The sequence below is a fragment of the Cydia strobilella genome, chromosome 2, assembly GCF_947568885.1.
Source record: "Cydia strobilella chromosome 2, ilCydStro3.1, whole genome shotgun sequence".
Lineage (NCBI taxonomy): Eukaryota > Metazoa > Arthropoda > Insecta > Lepidoptera > Tortricidae > Cydia > Cydia strobilella.
Genome location: NC_086042.1, coordinates 20375530 through 20396462, shown reverse-complemented (window position 1 = coordinate 20396462; position 20933 = coordinate 20375530). Strand labels below are relative to the sequence as shown.

At 34.7% G+C, this 20933-nt stretch overlaps 1 long non-coding RNA gene across 1 annotated transcript in view; it reads left to right on the top strand.

Moving 5' to 3' along the window:
- The window catches only part of LOC134754489 (uncharacterized), a 156705-nt gene that overhangs the window by 50555 nt on the left and 85217 nt on the right, over positions 1-20933 (top strand). The window lies entirely within an intron of this gene.

Genomic DNA, 20933 nt, shown 5'->3' with positions numbered 1-20933 from the left:
ACCGGTAAGTGATTGGGATACAGTCAATATGTACGCTTGATTTGTTTTGAGCTATATGAGTTACATCTAGCGTTTTGGTACCCTATACCCTAACGTACTTACGCCTGTATCATTTCAAGTGAATAGTTAATTACATTTTAGCTTTGAAATGTCAATTTGATTTCATTTTTACTTATAGTGTATACGTTAGGTACTCAACAATTTAGGTGGTATTTTATAACAGTTCCGGTAGCGTTTTTATTTTCGAAAAAAAAATTAAGACGTTACATTTCAGGTGACATATTCTTAACATGTTTTTCGCTTGCTACATCTTCTACTTTTTTACAGATCAGGTCACGTTGACCTAATCTGTATAAATATATTATGTAGTATTTATATATAAATCACTCATAGTTTTATTTTGAATATGACAATAACCTACGAAAATAAATTTCAATTTTTTACCTACATAAATACTCAACTCTTTTGTTAAGAAACAGAGCCAATATTAATTATTACTCCACTAGCGACCCGCCCCGGCTTCGCACGGGTGCAATGGTGATGTATTTTAACCCTTAACTACCTACATCCGATTTCTATAGCATAATCACCTACGAGAGGTCATGTAGACCACTATTTGAAATGGGTCTAAAATATTTATAAGAATTATGTTGGAGGGTCAATTAAATAATATTTACCTATCTATTGGTTTAAAGCATTTATTAACAGATATCGATACAACATTAATCAATAACATATAACTTTTCATTAACATATAAAAATTTTCTTACTTTTAACAAAAAAATCATTGTAAATCCTTTGGGACAAGGGATCACAAAATATTATTCGCATGATATTTTTTTTTATCAATAAATCTTAAAGAACAATAATCAGTCTAGCTAATCAGCTATAATTTTCATATAAAAACGTGTTATTATTATAAAATTGCAAGCTATTCAAATAGCCATTTTTCGCGGCAGCCAATGCACAGCCAATAAATACAATACTTACACATTTTATACTTCATGATGTCTGTCCTAGAAAGCTGAACTTTCCCATGTAGTCTAGGTTTTAGATACGTACATAGAACAGTAAAACTAATAAATCTGTAACTTTCACCCTCCCACCTCTAAAAAAGGGGGTGGTTCTGAATATATTACAAGTAAAACTAGGACACTTCTCGATGTCCTGATGAGCCTAGGGTTTACATAAAACGCTGTACCTTAACCCCCCTCCCCCCTCCCCCGCTTGCTATCCTAAAACTGCACCCCTTTATAAAGGGGGTGCAGTTCTAAATACTTATACAGAACTAGTGTACCCAGGGCACTTCCCGATGTCCTAGAGAGCTAAAATATTTGGTATGAAGCCTATATGATTTCTATACAAAAATTATAAGAATTAAGAAATTTGTAACGTTTACGCTCCATCCCCTATTAGTGGAGTGCAGGCATAACAATTTTACAAAGATAAAACATAAAATGTGTTAAAATATTAAAAATTACAAGCTCATAAAAACAAACGTAACCTCCTAGGCAAGGTCTCAGAGACCAGCGAGATATAGTATATAACCACCTAGGCAAGGTCGCTGAGACCACCGACGATTTGCTCACCAAATTCACAAAGACACAAGTCCGAAGGCGTCGATCACATGGCCGGCACTGAGACGGCTGCAGGAAAAGGTACAAGGTCACAGAGGTCCGTGCAATGAACACGTGTTGAGTTATTCACTATTTTGTATTTGCAAAGGTCTGAGAGACCTTGCGTAGGTGGTTAAGGGATATATATATAAAACTTCCTCTTGAATCACTCTATCTATTAAAAACCGCATCAAAATCCGTTGCGTAGTTTTAAAGATCTAAGCATACATAGGGACAGACAGACAGCAGGAAGCGACTTTGTTTTATACTATGTAGTGACAATCTAGTATCAGTACACAAAAGACCATAATGAAAGCGTTTATTTATGCCTCTAATAATTCCCATCTTGAAGTTCCCAGTAGGTACAATCTGAATCCTTCGGAGCTCGCAGATATTTCAACTGCTGTCGTCGAGTGGTTCAGCGTATACTTTCTATTGCTATAAATCTTGTAAATGGACATCGAAATGAAGAGGGTTGTCATTAAAAGGTCTGTGTACCCGGCATCTTCATGGCACTACAACGGCATCATAAGAAATATTTTATAACTACGAGTGCGCATATATACCAGCTCGGATACACAGGGTAGATTCTTGAAATGGATTGGTACCTAAGGCCAGAGACTAGTAAATAAAAAAGACTTAAACCTTAGACCTCTATATAACGCCGCGAGAATCGTCAATGTTTTAGATGACACTAAATATTATTTTACATTTTAGTTATTTGCGTATGAAAACTGCCACCATATGACAGTAGCCAGGAAAGTCAGATTTTAGGATAGTAGGTGACAGATTTTATACGTATAAAGCTTGAAATTTAGTAAAAAGGCATGCGAGAAACGCGGTGTTCTATGACTTGTATGGAGGTTGTCCGTCTTGAATATTTACTAATCTCTGGTAAGGATCACTGCTTGATCCCGTGTTAAAAAGCGAAAATGTTAAAAATAATACTTTTTTAGGGTTCCGTACCCAAAGGGTAAAAACAGGATCCTATTACTAAGACACCGTTGTTCTGTGCTAAAGGACGAAGCGAAGTATGTTTACACGTGAAATCATGAGCAAGTTATAATAATCATAATCATACTTTATTGCGACCATGGTTTTAAAGGTGTTCCACAATATTTAAAAAACAGTTTCACATGGGCCCTGTTAGGGCAAAGCAAGGATGTATGTACATAGTTTGACGTTTATTGACGAAGAATGTATGAATGCATACGGATCCGGAAGACTCTTTAAAGGATGACTCACGCTAGACCGGGCCGTGCCCGGGTCGAGGCGTTCGACATGTCATTTTCTATGACATCGGTGATCACGTGGCGCTTTCCATAGAAAACGAAGCGACGGAAGCCCCGGCCCGGCCCCGGCCCGGTCTAGCGTGAGTCATCCTTAAAACTATACAAGTGGTCTGTCGCAAACTGCTCTTGTTTTCTTACCACAAACACTAACATATTGATGCCTTAGAGAAACGTTACTGCTTGTACTTTAGAGTTCACTTTATTGTGTAATACGCAAATATTCAAATGCACGAGCTAAAGCTTTACAAAGTAACGGTTTGTCACCGTGTTACAAACCTCTTATCTAGCTAGTGTATACTTTGTCCTGCGTCTCAACTGGGTGACTTGTAAGAAATAAAATGTATACTTTACCAGACCTTTACTATGTATTTAGAGGCACCAACGTTATAACTGCAATATACCCGCGACGACCTAGTGAAGGTCGTGGGAATTCGGTGGATGCGAGCGGCACAGGATCGGTCGGAGTGGCGAGCCTTGGGGGAGGCCTATGTCCAGCAGTGGACGTCTATCGGCTGACATGATGATGATGATGATGATGATGATGAACTGCAATATTTGTTATTATTGCCACGACAAAATTGTATCCTCTTAAGACTCACACGAACCCGCCGCCAAAAAGCCGCTCCCGTACAATTAAAGTTACACTTATTTTAAAACGACATGTTTAAATAATATGAAACTGCATTAGTATTTTATACAATCGTGATATAATAGAGAGCTTTTCAGTCGAGTACCGTGTTTAAGCAACGAAGCTTGCTGAGTTGCTTAAGTTAAGGTACGAGATTGAAAAGCTTGATTATATCACTATTGTATACAATACTTTTTCTACGAGACAAAAAAATAATACTTTCAACTAGTAGAATCATATAGGTAAACAAACCAAAAGTATACAGTTATACGCGAGCTGCCGCAGCCCGCGATACCTTCATACTCGTACGCGCCCCGGCCGCCGGGCTTAGCGCCCCCGGCGGGTTGGTCAACGACACCTCCTCGTAACTCATGAGGCCCTGGTACCTGCTCCTTGCTAAATTCAATTTTAAGACAGTTTTTTTCTCGATTTTGGCCACCGTAGCCTATGGAGACTAACAAGCAACGCTAAGCGGTTTTCGTAGGGTATGAATGTTGCTATATGAAGGGTGTCACATGCGCGTTTCTGACTTATGAAGCAATTGTTTCTACTCCAACATAAAATAAAATGTTTTTGTTGGCCAACAAATCACAAAGCAAATGCGACGCAGCTTGTTTAAGTAGGCTAATTTTCATTGAATCAAGTCTCCTTAAACAAGAAATATTTTATCGCAATGTATGAAGTTCTATTTTCAAAATTTTTATACTTGACTAAACCGTATCGATAAAATTCTTATGCTTGAGTCGGAAGTGCCATAGACTATCCAACGTTGAAAAGAGTAAGGTTGTAGTGTTGCATATGAAGTTGTAATACACAGATTATACTCGACGAGTAGAAAAAAACATTTGCGTAACACATAAATGTATTTCTAGTACTCGTTATTCGTTGCTAAAAAAAATTATATGTACAAAAAGAATTTCTACCAACGAAAACCAAGTCATATAGGTATGGTATTTGTATGTTCATGTATCAAACTTCGTGATATTTCAGACTGTCGTTTTAAAATAATGAGAGCGTAACCACAGAATAACTAATAGGCGTAACATCGATTGTATGGCGGTGGCTATTATATAGGTTCGTTCGTGTGACTGTTAAAGTAACAATTATGTCAGCGAGCGATCAAGGAATTCAAGGATGACACCAATATATTTACTGAGGCTGTGGGCTGTGTGTTGTGTCCTAGGATTCTACCGTCGAAAGTCGCCTTGGGGCAGTATGTAGAAAGTCGAATCTTCAGTTTTACTGGCGTTTGGTTACTCATCATGCCATAGAAATTTTTATAATTATAAATAAATATATTATATATTGTAAATTTATATTTGCATTTTATTTCAAAATAAGAATGTTAAATTAGGGTGCGTGTGTAAAATATAATTCACAACATATAACACACGTTAGGGATACGAACAAAAAATATATATGTTTATGGGTATATGGTAGAAATTATCTAACATAGGTATATTATATTACTTACTCCTTAAATTAAGTCTAAGCACCCCATTAAAATAATTTAAAGTCATCGGCTTCTGTACAGCATATATACATCATCAAACTTTAACACAAAACTCACAGGAAACTGAAACAAAGATGTGTCGATAAAAGGCAACACAGATACAGAAATAACACACTGCTCGCAAATCGAGAGCTTGAGTTATGGCAAAAGTTGGACGATTTCATTGCAACCCACTGAAGCTGAAAAGGAATTAGAGAAGTCTGGAAATGTCTTAAGAAGCACGCAGGCGAATTCTCATCAAACAATTTGTTAAGATTTTCATCATGTTTTGAAACGATCTTGACGATCGCTCGCCTTTATTGGTATGCGTGAGTTGCCTAACGAACATTGTATTAAAACGAAATATTTAAACCAGCTATCCAATAATGTTGGACTTTTTCATTCTTCATTATTCACTCGCACTCCGAATTATTAAAAAAAATATTAGCCTACAGTAAAAACGTTTACCCTGTTTCTATGTATAAGTGAAAAAGTAGTAGTAGTTTTAATTTATTTTATTTTATTTATTTTTGTCAGCAATGCACCCGATTTATATAAGGTGTGAAATTTCTTATTGCAATCCATGGGCACACCTACCTAACCCACCAATAGCAAATAAATAAAATAAAATAAAATTAATAAAATATCGATACCTACTTTTACTTCTTCTTTTGGTTAACTTTTTGTTTCTTTAGGGTTCCGTACCTCAAAAGGAAAAAAACGGAACCCTTATAGGATCACTCGTGCGTCTGTCTGTCTGTCTGTCTGTCCGTCTGTCACAGCCTATTTTCTCCGAAACTTCTGGACCAATTAAGTTGAAATTTGGTACACATATGTAAGTTTGTGACCTAAAGACGAACATGTAACGGAAACAAATGAATCTTAAACACGGGGGCCACTTTTGGGGGTAAATGAGAAAATTAAAAAACTGTCCGTCTGTCACAGCCTATTTTCTCCGAAACTTCTGGACCAATTAAGTTGAAATTTGGTACACATATGTAAGTTTGTGACCTAAAGACGAACATGTAACGGAAACAAATGAATCTTAAACACGGGGGCCACTTTTCGGGGTAAATGAGAAAATTAAAAAATAATGTTTTTCAAACTATATCGTGTTACATATCAAATGAAAGAGCTTATTATGAGAATCTTAAATATATATTTTTTTATAATTTTAAGTTAAACAGTTTAGAAGTTATTCAAGAAAATAGGCAAAAAATGACCATTCCTCCCCTTTTATCTCCGAAACTACTGGGTCAAAAATTTTGGAAAAAATACACAAAATAGATCTTTACCTATAGATCACAGGAAAACCTATTAGAAATGTGCAGTCAAGCGTAAGTCGGACTTAATTACTTAGTTTTTGATCCTACCCCTACGGGTTTTTAGGGTTCCGTACCTCAAAAGGAAAAAAAGGAACCCTTATAGGATCACTCGTGCGTCTGTCTGTCTGTCCGCCTGTCACAGCCTATTTTCTCCGAAACTACTGGACCAATTAAGATGAAATTTGGTACACATATGTAAGTTTGTGACCCAACGATGGACATGTAACGTGAACATATTAATTTTAAACACGGGGGTCACTTTTGGGGGGTAAATGAGAAAATTCAAAAATAAAGTTTGTCAAACTATATCGTGTTACATATCAAATATCAAATGAAAGAGCTTATTATGAGAATCTCAAATATATATTTTTTATAATTTTAAGATAAAGCGTTTAGAAGTAATTCAAGAAAATAGGCAAAAAATGACCATTCCCCCTTTATCTCCGAAACTACTGGGTCAAAAATTTTGAAAAAATACACAAAATAAACCTTTACCTATAGATCACCGGAAAACCTATTAGAAATGTGCAGTCAAGCTTGAGTCGGACTTAATTACTTAGTTTTTGATCCGACCCCTACGGGTTTTTTAAAGATTTCACATAAAAAATACATTGTTTAAATTGTGTAATGTACGGAACCCTTGGAACGCGAGTCCAACTCGCACTTGGCCTGTCTCACGTTTCACATAAAAAATACATTGTTTAAACTGTGTAATGTACGGAACCCTTGGAACGCGACTCCGACTCGCACGGCTGGATTTTTTTTACTAGCTGATATTCCTTCAAAGCTGATGTTGTAACACAAGAACATGACAACCACTGCTCTAGATATAAGTACCTTATTTTTATCCCCTTCTGTACAATACTAAACTTTATTTTACATATTTAGGTAATAAATTTACAATATACCTACTTTTTGATTAAATGCTCACAAACTAAACTTAATCCAGGACACACGACTTCATTCGCATATGAAAGAAAATAACAAGTGAACGTTCATTTCTGTGTCATTCCTGGTAAGCTGTGTGAACATGAAATGCAAGAAAGTTAAATATTCACTCTTCAGGAACATCATTCGAGTGAACCGTCTGATATCACCTTCATTTACAGGCCTCCCATTCCAACAACAATATACAAGCATCTCACAAAAAAAGTAACTTTTTTGTGGTTTTAATTAAGCTGTCGGTTTGTATTAGTTCTACATTTTTAAAGAAGAAGTAAGAAGGGCGAGTGGGAGTACAAGTGTTATATCCCTCGGCTCTTCCTATTACTGTTTTCCTAATTCTTAAAATGTCCGCTTCCAATTACTTTATCCACGCGTATATACGCAGCCATAAATAATAAGTGAGGGAGCGGGGGCATGCCCCGAACAAAAAGTAACAAACAGCTCTTAAATAAAGAAAGCACCGGCATATGTTAACATCTGGTACAGTCGCGGACACGAGCCCGCGTAAATAAATACGACTACTGTACTCTACAAAAGCGGCGTAAAAGTCGTTAACGATCATACGTTTATACAGTACTCTGCTAGGCGGGTTAGTAGGGTTTAAATTATCTTTTCTATTCGATTTTTTCGTGTTTTTAACGTTTAACGGCTATTCGCTTTTACCAGTACCAATAATTTTATTGTAAAAAAAAGACGACACGGGGAATAAAGAAGACTGTTTTGCTTCATCGTAGTTAACGCGACAAAAAGAAAACATTACTTGTCTTTTTATTTTTTAAATTCTCTTGAAAATCAAGTTTATTGACAACAAAAGATTGAACAGAAAATCTACATTCATGTCTAAATACCGTGGCCGGATTTCTAATCAAACATTTGCTTTCAAAATAGATATGAAAGGATCGCTTACAGTAGTTACAGTTCAGTGATAATTTTATTTGTAATCGAGAGGTATCATATCATGAGCACGGGAGACGGTTTGAACCCTTTTTATTATCATAGCGGTAGTTTTGTTGTCATACTGAAACAACTTCGTCTTTGAAATAACGGTTATTGTCAAAACAATAAGATAATCTAAAATATAAATCCCAATTTCAACGATTGCTCGGAGGCACGGGCCTTCTTTAGGGAGCTCGGGAGTCGGTTGCGTGAGAGGGGTCTTGATCCCCGCTCCGGGTCATTCCTGGTGCAAAGGTTCAACGAGGAAACGCAGCGAGCGTGTTGGGAACTTTTGCGCCTGGAGTGACTCGGGTGGGTTATTTGATTAGTGGTTAATTATGCTGCTTGTGCTTTTTTTTTTGTTTTGTAATTAAATAATTTAATTTAATAATTGAAATTGTAACTGTAATTATCTAAATTGACATTGTAATTTCTATTTAATTGAATTCTGTATTTTTTATTTTTAGTAGTATAATAAATAGTTTTAATAGACAAATAGTAAACATATATAATACAGATGAATATTTAAGCTATAGCTATGTATCATCCAACTTTGTACTTGTTATAATGGTTAATATCTAGCAGAGGAACCGTGTCAAGGCCAAAGCATAGCCATATTTAAAAAAAAAATTGCAACGATGGATAGTTAATATTCTAAGGTAACATTCGGATTCAGACTGCACTAGCGTTACTGCTGCAGTCGGCAGCACGACTGCTTTGGTGCATCAAATGTTAGAAAACCCTGGTATCAACACTGACTTTAACACACAATATCAGGGCTGATTATAATGTGTCGCATAAAAGCTGTTTGTTCAAGGGTTTGTCGCAAAATCGATCAGTGGATCTATCAGCATAATTTTGCCGGTCTAGCATAAGTTGCATTCTCGCGCGCGACTCCATACATCTAGCGCGACTTCAAGTACGGACTCGCGCGCGAGAACGCAACTTATGTTAGACCGCCAGAGTTGAATTTCACCTGTTTGAGTATTCAATAAAAAAAAACAGTTTCAGAACAGTTCTAATAATCTATTTGTTCATTAATAAAATCTGCTATCATTTTTCAACAAAGCCCTAAGAGCAGCTATACCATATCGCAAAACCATTCTAGCGAGAAACAGTTTTTCGCGATTCCGATCTTTCGAACAAACGTTCGTCACGGAGCCGTTCTGTCAACCAAACAACAGTTTTTTTAACGCAATAGCGATCTGTCGCACAATCGTTCATCGCTCGTTTATAAATCCAAGTACAAAGTCGCACTCCGGTGGACTGGTACATTTCATACTTACCAACAATCTTTTACAATCTAAGATATACCTTCACCTAAATGAATAAATTTACAATGTTATTACAAACACTACTCAAATATTGACCCCTAGACAACCTTGAAATCTTGTGTACAATAATTTATCACTCATAGAGTTTTTCTGCCAACAAACCACTGTGTGGCTGCCAACAAACCACTGTGTGGTTTGGCAGAAGAACATATGTATTTAGTTGTAAGTAAGATCTTTGAATAAACGATTTATTCTTTTATTATTATTTTTTTAGCATGCAGCATCTAGAGGAGACTTGTGACCGACTTTAATTTTCTAGTTACTTACAAAAATAAATTACATTTTATAGGTAAGTAATCATACTTATTTTGGACTACGTCGTTTTGATTGACGTTCACTTTAACCTCTTCAAAATTAAAGTTATACTGATTTTGCTCCAAAACTTTCCTATACTGACAATTGTTTGGAGACAGATAATGTTAAATGTTCCAAAACTTTACAATAATTTTCAAAAATGTTGTCCTTTCAGTGTAATTGGTATAAACTTTAATTTTACTGATATTTGGTGTTTATAGGTGCTATATAATGATAAGTATATACTATACCAGTACCGAATAATGATCATGATTATTTATATATCTTATGGCAAATTTGAACATCATAACAGTTCGTACTTATTGAAAGTGTTCCCGTGAAGTAACATCTGCAACGTGGTTATTTTTTTCAAACAATTTATTCAACACATATTTTCGTTTCAGTTACAGGTGCCTAATTTTAAAAGACGGGCAGAGGTTACAAATAATATTATTCAAAAAATCTTAAACATTTCAATAAATTTTAAATCACCTATTATAATATTATTACATTAAAACTACTATATACTTAATTTTATTTATTAATTCATTCTTTTAAATTTAAGGAAACTTTTTGTCCCAGACTTAACGGCCAGCGTTCATTACTAATAATTAATAATGATATGCATTGCATACTGTTCTTATACATTAACATGAAAATAAAAACCAAAATCTGACATGAAATCGCAAAATGAAATTCAATATTTATACTTTGCTGAAAATCTCAAACTTTAGGTCGTGGGTTATTTATGATACAATATAAATAGAAAACGATTTTAGTGCCCGTAGAAAAAGGTTGATGTTACAGCATTGAAAAATTTGAAAGAGTTTCTGTACAGATGGCATACAAATCAAACAGCGATAAAAGTGCATTTAACGCGTTCTATTTCGATTTGGTTCCTGTCATAAATGCACCCATCATTAGCAGAAGTGTAAGCAAAGCATAGAGCAGAGTGCCATATAACGGTCGCTTTTATATCGTGCATCGCTGCCATGTTTTGACATTAGTAATAAATGTTCTGTTTTTATTTACTGTATGGTGGCAAATTAAATTAGAATTTGATAAATAGTTTGCAGCATCGAAGGGATAGTGCGATAAAAAAAAGTATAAATTACATAAAATGGATCCATACTAAATTGTTGCCAAGCATTTTACGTCAAAAATGTAACAGTTACGTAGGAAGTGGAGCCCTCAATACTTTTCTACTTTTTCTTGTCGGGCTATATACCAAGTGGGTTGCCATCAATTTATAGGTAAAATGGGATTCACTTTATCCGCATCTCCACAACGATAATTTATTTGAATTCAGACTGCAATAGCATTACTGCTGAAACCTTGTTGCTAACTGAATTTTTGCAGGAAATGTTATATTTCAGGCATTAACATTGCTTTTGTCATTTTCTGCAGCTCTCGTTACTTTACCTGTAAGGTGACATTCGGATAGCAACTGCAACTATAATGTAGCTACGGTTGCGACATAAATGCTGCGGCCTTGACGTGGAGTCTGTCAATTTATAATTTCTTTGATAAAACGAGTGACGGAATGAACGTTCTAACCACGAACGTCACTCATTTTATCAAGGAAACTGATAGTTGACATTTACATCCACCATCGTGAACAAGGCCACAGCGGTAATGCCGCTACAGTGTAATGTCGCTACAGTAATGCAGCTGCATTATTGGTGCGTACAAGATGCGCTGCACATTATGTCAAATGGCCTGACAGGCCAATTTGAACGTGCACTGTCATCAAACCGATGATTCGAATAATATTGGATCATATCAGTTAGCTGTCATTCGCGCAGGCGTCTCCCTCACACTACTACTTGTGCGAACAAGTCTGAGTGCAATGAATGCGCGAATAACTGACATGATTTCAATATCATTCTAATATCGGTTTGATGTCAGTGCACGTTCGATTTGGCCTGATTGTAATTAATTCATTACAGAGAACTAGGGTTGCATAAAGTCACGCTACAGGCATGACAAGTTTAAGGAAAATACAGTAGGTAGGTATATTTTTTTTAATACTAAGCGCCCTGTCTATTTCTGAAGTAATTTGACGTGACTTGTGTTTAGACTGAAATAGTTGACCTTTCCTCCCCTCCGATCGCAACGACAAATTTCACTAAATCCGAATCAGACTAAAATAAACATCTCGGATCCGACGTGTCGCATCAAAATGGAGTCATTTTTAAAAGTTCCCCCTCCGTTAAATGGTTGGGATTGAAAGTGATTTATTAGTTTTGGAACGAATCCCACTGTGAATATTTGGATAGATTCCGATGAGCTGTACGATAATTCTATTTAGTTAAGCCAAATTTGACAGGGTATTGATGTGCTATTTGAAATATTTACTAAAGGAACGATATGTAGATAATCCCACCTGTTTTATGATACCGTGGAATGGGTTGATCAATTTCAAAATTAATATGTATTTATGTCCCCGAATATGGAATCTAAAAATAAACACAAATGATTATAAGGATTTCGGGGTTACGAGACAAAGAGAAACATCAAACTATCCTAGTTTAGGTAAAATAAACTTAATTGCAAAACAGTCTCATATTTTACTAAGACAAGAAGCATAATTAAACAATAAAAACCTATCATAATTTACTAACAGTATGTAATCAACAATACGATGATGTTCGGATGCTTAGCGTATCGACAGCCTGCCTTCGACCACTTGTCACAGCCCGATTTAAAACTTTTTCAGAGTAGTTCCGATATGCTAATGCATTATTCTAAAACAATAATACAAAATTATAAACTGAAATAGATATAAAATATTTCATTAAATAATTTGATTTGTTCCCTAGTTCAATAACACAAAAATCAGTTAAGAAACCTTCAATATCTAAATAATCTAAAAAAAACTATGTAATTGATCAGTAATCAAAGTAAACCCTTATAGGTGATCACCCCATGCCACAAAAACCGAAAAAATACAAATGGCCGCCATGATTATGATTTGCAACAAGAATCGATGTCATATGCACATGCCTGATTCAATGAATTACCTACATAAAATGTACGTATTTACTATATAGAACATTGTACATTACAAGTTATACAGGCTATTATAACCCCATAACATTCCACGGTACCTAATTTTAATTTATCAATCTCAGAATACCCTTAAAAAATCTACTTTAAGTAATACAATACTTACTATTTATCGAGTTAGTTTATCTTATAGACGAAATGTAGGAAAGGTCAAATTTATAAATAATATATTATATTATATAATACATATATTATATTATTTATATATTTTATTAATTCATATTGTGCTACTTTATTATTAAACGAAAGAAAATTTTACCTTTATTAACTAAGAAGTTACTTAGTTCTTTACAACTGGTGGATGACCCGTTTACAGCTAAATTACAAAGTTTTCAGTTACACAAAACTCGTTTCTTGCTTCTAAGAACCCAGTTAAAAGCAGCGGCGATCCTGAATCCTTAAAGAAACAAACAGAAGGAGTATCGTCGGATTTAATAATTTATTTCAGTCTGAATTCGGAAAATACACAATGTTGGATATGAAACGAGTATTCAGAAGCGTAACGTTCTTTAGAAGCAATAACAGCTTTAAACAAGTCCAACAGTCGAAGATCAAATGAATGACGAAAACACGTGATTTATCACAAATGATTTACTAAATACCTACCTCATAATTTAGTCAAAGCAACCAAATTATAACATGTTATAGTGCTAACCTAATTTCAAAAACATCCCAGCTATTAATGAATTTTATTTTATCTACGCTTAAGAATCTGAACCAACAGTTAATTTCTAGTGACATAAATAAAAATTGAAGAGGCTTTCCTTCGAGGGAAAAAATAACAAATATATCTCTTAAAGTAAGAAAACAAACAACGTATGTTAACATCTGTCGCGGAACTCAGTACAGGCGCGCGCGCGAGTATTAGTGAGCGTCGCTTTGTTGTGGTGTCGGTAAACAGCTTACACTTTACTGTTGTAGTGAGTGCAATAAAATTATATATCATAAAAATAATGTAAGTAACTTTAATCGTGTGTACACATTCACGCTTGCATTGGCATATAAGAAAATAAGATTAAGATTAAAATTACCACCGTCAGCCTAATACATATACGTTATACGCCCCACAGATACTCGTAGTAGGTGTATACGTTATATCCCACAGAAAGTAGGGGTGGGTACAAGTGGGGTAATAGTCTGTATTAATAGCCCATTTTTTGGGCTTATAATAGTCCAAAGCAATTTGGGGACTTCACATTGTATAGGAATATTTTTTTACAAATAAACCTTGAATTGGTTCAAATATAATAACAATAACAATGATATGGATATCATAGAAATAATCTGAATCTATTCTTAGAAATTCCTTAGGTACAGAAGGGATATCAATAGGGATAATTTATGGTCGTCACTTTGTTTGACGTCCAGTAAGTAGGTATGGTATAACTAAGCGAGCGCGCTTTACGTTTTCACTAAAGTGTTAGTAGTGTTTTACATATTTTCATAAATAGGCATGTTTATGTAATTTAGTTTTATTAAGTCCAATCTTTATGTCTCATGATTTGAATTTTCAACGACATTAAAACCCTTTTGTTTTTTTCGTAAGTAGTACCTATAGAATTTTCATCATTCAAGAATTTTTGTTCATAACTGTACAAAATGCTTGAAATTCAATACGTCAGTGTTGATTGCAGTTAATTATAAATCCGTCTCCCTTCCTTTGTGCCCGCTATTTATACTCTTATCTTAGACAATTCGATTTCGACTCTACTCAACAATCACAGAGTTCATAATTGTTAATCGTCTATTTAGAATTCGGTTGTTTATTCTGTACGACCTTAAATCAAATCGAAATCAGTGTTTAGAGTCCCTTTTAAGCGTATTACTTCCGCCAATAAAAAACTTTTCTTTTGTCCGGTCCGTCTGCGTTCAGACGAGAAATCTGTCTCTTAGATCCGTTTGAAGTTGTTTAAATTGGACCTGATTGGTTTCCATCTCGCTTTTAACCTATAAATGCTATTAATATACTTCATCAATATTAGTAGGCTTGGTCTTAAACTTCCGCTGCTGTAAATGTATTAATTAATATAATTGACAATATTTAAGGGTCCCGGCACGCTCGGCCGAATTTCATCTTTCCATACTAACGGAGTTTCGTTCTCATTTTAAAACTAGGTGTTGGATTGTAATGAAACTTCGCACATACAATGGCATGAGGTATATCTAGGTCTGTAATTAGTTTATAAAGCTCTAGTATATAAAACACACGAAATAGAACAAAAACAAATTTTGTATGAAAAACTCAATTCGCTGTATTTTTTTAACTATGCTATCTGAAGCTACATAAACTAATAACAGACCCTAAATATACCTTATCCTATTGTAAGTACAAAGTTTCAGAGCAATCTAGCTAGTCGTTTTAAAATGAGAGCGTAACTACGTTTGTATGGAGAACCGAGCTTGCCGGGGACTCAAGATATGTAAGTACATACTTATGTGTTCTTAGTTCATTTGGACAAAAGTTATAATTATTCGCCGATACATTACAGACATTTTACCAAAAAATCACATGTCACCTACATTTATTTTCAAAAATGTGGTGTTAAACATAGTTGAACAGTAGATAATTTTTCGTGCGTACATTTTATTTAAAGAAGCATGCAAATTTTCTTTAAATGTGCCTCCTTACCTCTAGACGCTACTGTGACCGCTTACCAGGCGGGCCGTATGCTTGTTTGCCACTGACGTAGTATAAAAAGTTTATTATTTCATTTCTTTGATTTGTGATTAAAGTTTTAAAGTGAAACGATTAAAGTACCTACCTACCTGGTTAAATATTTTTTACACAATCTCTGGATCTCTGCTTTTCATGCACAGACTACACAGACACTGCACTATGAAGCGTTTACAAAGAGCACGTGGTTACCACACATAGGTGAAATTTTACTTGTAAAATGCTATGATTCGAGTAGCACAACTAAGTTGTATTCTCCACCATTTTATTATATAACAAACAGTCGAGGTACGTCACCCCTACAGCTTAATTGTTATAAATTTAATATTTTTAATTTGCATAAGTACTGGTCGTATTTGTGTGTGGAGCGCTGTGTGGGTGACCTCGATTGTCATATGAACTCTATCTAGTAGGTGGTATATGCTTTCATGCCTTTACGTCAAAGAGCCACCCCCCACTAGCGTCTTTTGAGCGTCGGCTTCTAGACAGCGCTATGGAAAATGGCGTCGCTACGCAGTTGCGTCAACGTTGCTTCGAGCATCCGCCTAGTGTTGACTAGACGCCGACGCTCGAGAGACGCTAGTATGGGGTGGATCAAAGTGGCTCAAACTATAAACAAAATGGCGGTCTATATTATGCGCTCCACGCATCGTGCTTCTACTCGTATGCTGACTATGCTGACTCGTTAACAATTTTGCCCGTACCTCCTTTATTGCACAAATCACTTAATGTACTATTTAAATGCCGCTGATATTACTAGACATTATTTGACTTCTTCATAAGTTTCTTTAGACATACGAGCCCCGATGCATATGTTTTCGTCTAGTCAGACCATTTTTTGAGGTTCTCGCGTTTGTACAAAAATAATGTTTAAGTTTAAAAATCACTAACATTTAATGCTAATGTTAATGTAGTTGATTTTCCAATAACTAGATCCAAATACAAGAAATACCGTTTGTACTGAAAGAAAAAAAAAAAGATTTTTTATTTTTTATTTGACGGGTATATAGGAATATAACAGATGTGAAAAGGGCTATTACTAGGGATAGCAACACGGCTCTACCAATGTACTGACAATTTTGTTTCGAGTCCATGCAAGCAGCAGTGCTATAGGAGAGGATGATTTGGAGAACGTTTTTGAAAAGTACATTCTTTTCACAATAAGAGTCTCATGCAATTTTGTTATACGATCAAAATAAACTAGATTAAACATTACTATTACGGTTCCCATTACTGGGTCATTTTACCTTCATGTGTAAAATTTATTAGAATAAACAAAATTGTTGTGTGGAACTAGACGAACTTATTTGCATCGGGGCTCGTAAATTATTAATTAAAGTGCTATCCTACATACTTAACACCAATTTTGTATATATTTTTTACAATTAGTAATAGGTATAAGACAGATTCTTATTGTAAGATTGTATGCATAAAAACCAGTATTTTAATTTTTATTAAACGCTCAAACCGCAGTGATTCGCTGTCTTTTGACTAGGCGGCTAGTGTTATTACACTGTATTGCGAAATTTAATTGGCGGGTTTCCCATAGGTATACGTACATAAAGATAACATAACGATGTTGAGATTGTTGAGTTCAGCTGGTATCGGTACATAGTACATAACAGTAAAGTCGACTGATTCGAATGAGCAACGCGTGCTGATTGCTGGCGAATTGGCGATACCTATAACTGTTTCCAAAATACTTCACATTTGCGTTATTATATGTGAGGTATAAGATTATTTTAAACCGGGTCACACGTATTATTAAGTCGAATAGCTCGACATGTTTCGGTCCAGTTTACGAGGACCGTCTTCACGGAGACACGACACGTCTTCACTGGTCGAGGGCGCGGCGTGTATATGTGAGGTATTAAATTTAGTTAGTTCCTGGCAAAAGGGCTTTTCAAACTATAATTTCACCGGTTTAAATCCGTCACCCAATAAACTATAATATGTAACTATACAATGTGTGGCCTGTAATAGGAGCAAAAAATTAAACTGTAGGCTGTACTCCTCATACCGACCAACATTTGTTCAGCGACTTTTAAAAATAACTTGTGTTTTGATTTTTAATACACTTTAAAGTTTTTTCCAAGACGCAATGTATTGCGAATTTTGTTATGTTTAAGGTGGGACAGGCAACGTCAATCACAAAGATAATGGCGTACATTGAAGATAATATTCATTTTGTATGAAAAATACGAAGTCTAAAGTCTTCATTATTTTTTAAAGTCGCTGAACAAATGTTGGTCAGTTTGAGGAGTACAGCCTACAGTTTAATTTTTTGCTCCTATTACAGGCCACACATTGTAGAAGCCTGCCTAAAGCTCAAAAACAGGGTGCATTGTGCAGGGAATCCTCTCGGTTCTGATTTTTTATGGCAAGAACCGGGAATTTCCGGTTCCGGTACTGTTTTTTTACGGAAAACCAGTACCGGGAGAGCACACCTTAGTATTGGGCTGCGAGCGACAACTGTAGGTATGTACAGCGCGCAGATTGACAATCCCAAATATTGTCATTGCCGCGCAAGAGGTTCCTATGGAATTGAATTTTAGCCAATCAAATCTTTTATCGAGCAATCGCAACTACCTATTTTTTAATAGCGGGAAGTTGTGTATTGGGTAATATTTAAAACTGGGACCTTTATTCGAAGAGATAACTATCATACTAATTCCGTATGATACCGTTTTCTGGAGCTCATTTTGTATTGAGAGCTTAGTCTATATTGTTACTAAAATGGAAACTGGGGTAAGGTTATACCTTACTTATACTTATGGAACTATTCATGTAATGGTTTTCCAATACAAAAAAAATACACCTGTTTACTATCAATTAATACATATAAAAGGAAACTAACTCAGCCGTGATTCTACAATAATAAATTAAAGCTTAATAGGTCGGGTTTGATCTCAGATGGGAACTTGAAGACCCGCGAAAAACTACTAAATTTAATAATTTTAAATAATAATTACTGTTGGGCGCCGTTTATAAGAAAATATGGAACGCTGACCTTATAAAATTTGTCACCTCTCGTGTAGGTTAATTGCCCACACAGATGGACTGTACTTCTCAGCCTCATCATCAAGGTATAAAAAAATAGGGAACCTAAAGGCAGTCTTCAAACTGAAGCGCCTGGAATCCAAAAACTAGACGCCCATGGTAGCGGGTAAGCTGTGGAATCTGCGGCCATTATACATAGGTCACATTACTTGATTGTCAGTAGACAAAACTTTATATTTTTTGTAAAATTATGTAGTTTCACAAACGCCCACATTTTATGCCTTGCCGAACGCGGTCATCATTATTCGTTCTCCATTTCGCACATACATATTATGTATATATGTAGTTATTAGCAGCACAGCTGATAATAACTACCTTAGTTCTTTGCCACGTCATACTTTTAACCATTCAACTTTATCTCCTATTTAGATGATATTTGAGTCTACTTTCTTTAATAGGTAATCAAAAATAACATACTTATGTACATACAACACAATGCCTTTCTTAAACAGAGCCTAGCCAAATCAATATTTATTTTTGAAAGTAGCATCTAAATATAATAATATCAATATTATTATGAAATATAATATTATCGAGAGAAGTATTTACTTATATGTATATAAATGAGCCACACCTAGCAGGAACAGGGGTTCAATTACTCCCGGCTTTAGCATAAAATCAATTAGGAACTACCTTAGCTGAGGTTCACTATAATTAAACGTAAATATTTATAGAGAAGGGCACAGAGGGTCATCAAAATAATATTGATTCAGGCGTAAGACTGAAGAATATCATTTTTATATGACATTATATCGATTTTAACATTATTCTAATACTTAACAGTTACCATTCAGGTTTAAGCAATCTAATTATGGTTAAAGGATTTCACATTACCTACTTACTTTGAGAAACCACTACTTAAGCTAAAAATAATTACGTGCAAGAGGTTAAAACAGCTTAAAATAAACAATTAATGCATAAAACTTTGGGAACAAATCAAATTATTTTCTCAAATATTTTGATTTGTGTTTTTAAAGTAATTGTAAAATATAATGTAATGTTTAATAAGCAATGCATAAGTTCCAAAACATGTACCTAATCTATTTGTGGGTAGACTTTAATTCATTAAAAATCCACAATTTCCAATAAATATGTTATAAAGTGTATAAACATGTGTTTCAATTTTACTTTTGTAATAAACCAATCATGTGTGTACTCTTTTTAAATATGAAAAGAAACTAATATAAATTTAATTCTAGAGATAAAACTATGAGGCCGGTGTCGATTTTAGTCGCAAAAATGTTAAATTGATAGATTAAGTCGGTAAAATTGCACACCTTTTGTTACCTAATTGAAATAACAAGTACTGGTTTCTATTAGCACGTCTTCTTATCTTGCCTTTTCTTAGATCATGTTTTTGAAAACAGACTCACTAAGTTAGTAATGTTTTTTTTTCTGATGGACGTTTAGGTAAACGCGCGTAAAGCACTGATTTTGTCGCTCTTATTTGTAAATTTCGTAAAGTTTGGACTGCTAAAAATGGTAAATTTGTATTATACATATTCTGTACTTGACCTTTATCAGATTACATTTTTGTTATATGCCTTAGAGTTCGAGGAAATTAAAGTTAAACGAATTCAATTTTCTCCAGAAATTACTTCAAAACAAGTGACAATTTTTCTGAAAATCGACTTAATTTCAACGTAAGACTGATACTTATACCTATACAATCTACAACATTTGCTGAAACTATTCATATACATCAATTTGTATAATTTACCACCATAACTTTTTGATGAATTTTTAAAAACTGCCCCTTCTCTTCATATATTACTGGTGACGCACGCTCGCGACCTCATTATTAAAAGGCAAGATGAGAAGACGTGCTAATAGAAACCAATACTTGTTATTTAGATATTACGTAACAAAACGTTTATAATTTCAACGACTAAATCTATCAATTTTACATTTTTGCCCCAAAATCGACACCGGCCTCTTAATCGGAGTATAATTAACGCGTATAATGAAATTTTAAATTCAAAATACACCACGACGTTTCGAACGAACCCTTTACCTCCTCCCTTTGCCTTTCATAAACACAGTGCGACCTAAGGTGTTATCGGGTTATATTTTAAATTCATTATACGCAATATAATCCGATTAAATAGCATTATTTTATGAGTAACTATCGCGGTAATCAAAGACGATATTATTTTAATGCTTATTATGAAAATTATTAATTCATAATAGGTACTATAATCCCTTCAAGAGTAGGATTTCTACCTATTACTGGTTTTAATCTCGTTTTTATGAGATAAATTAACAATG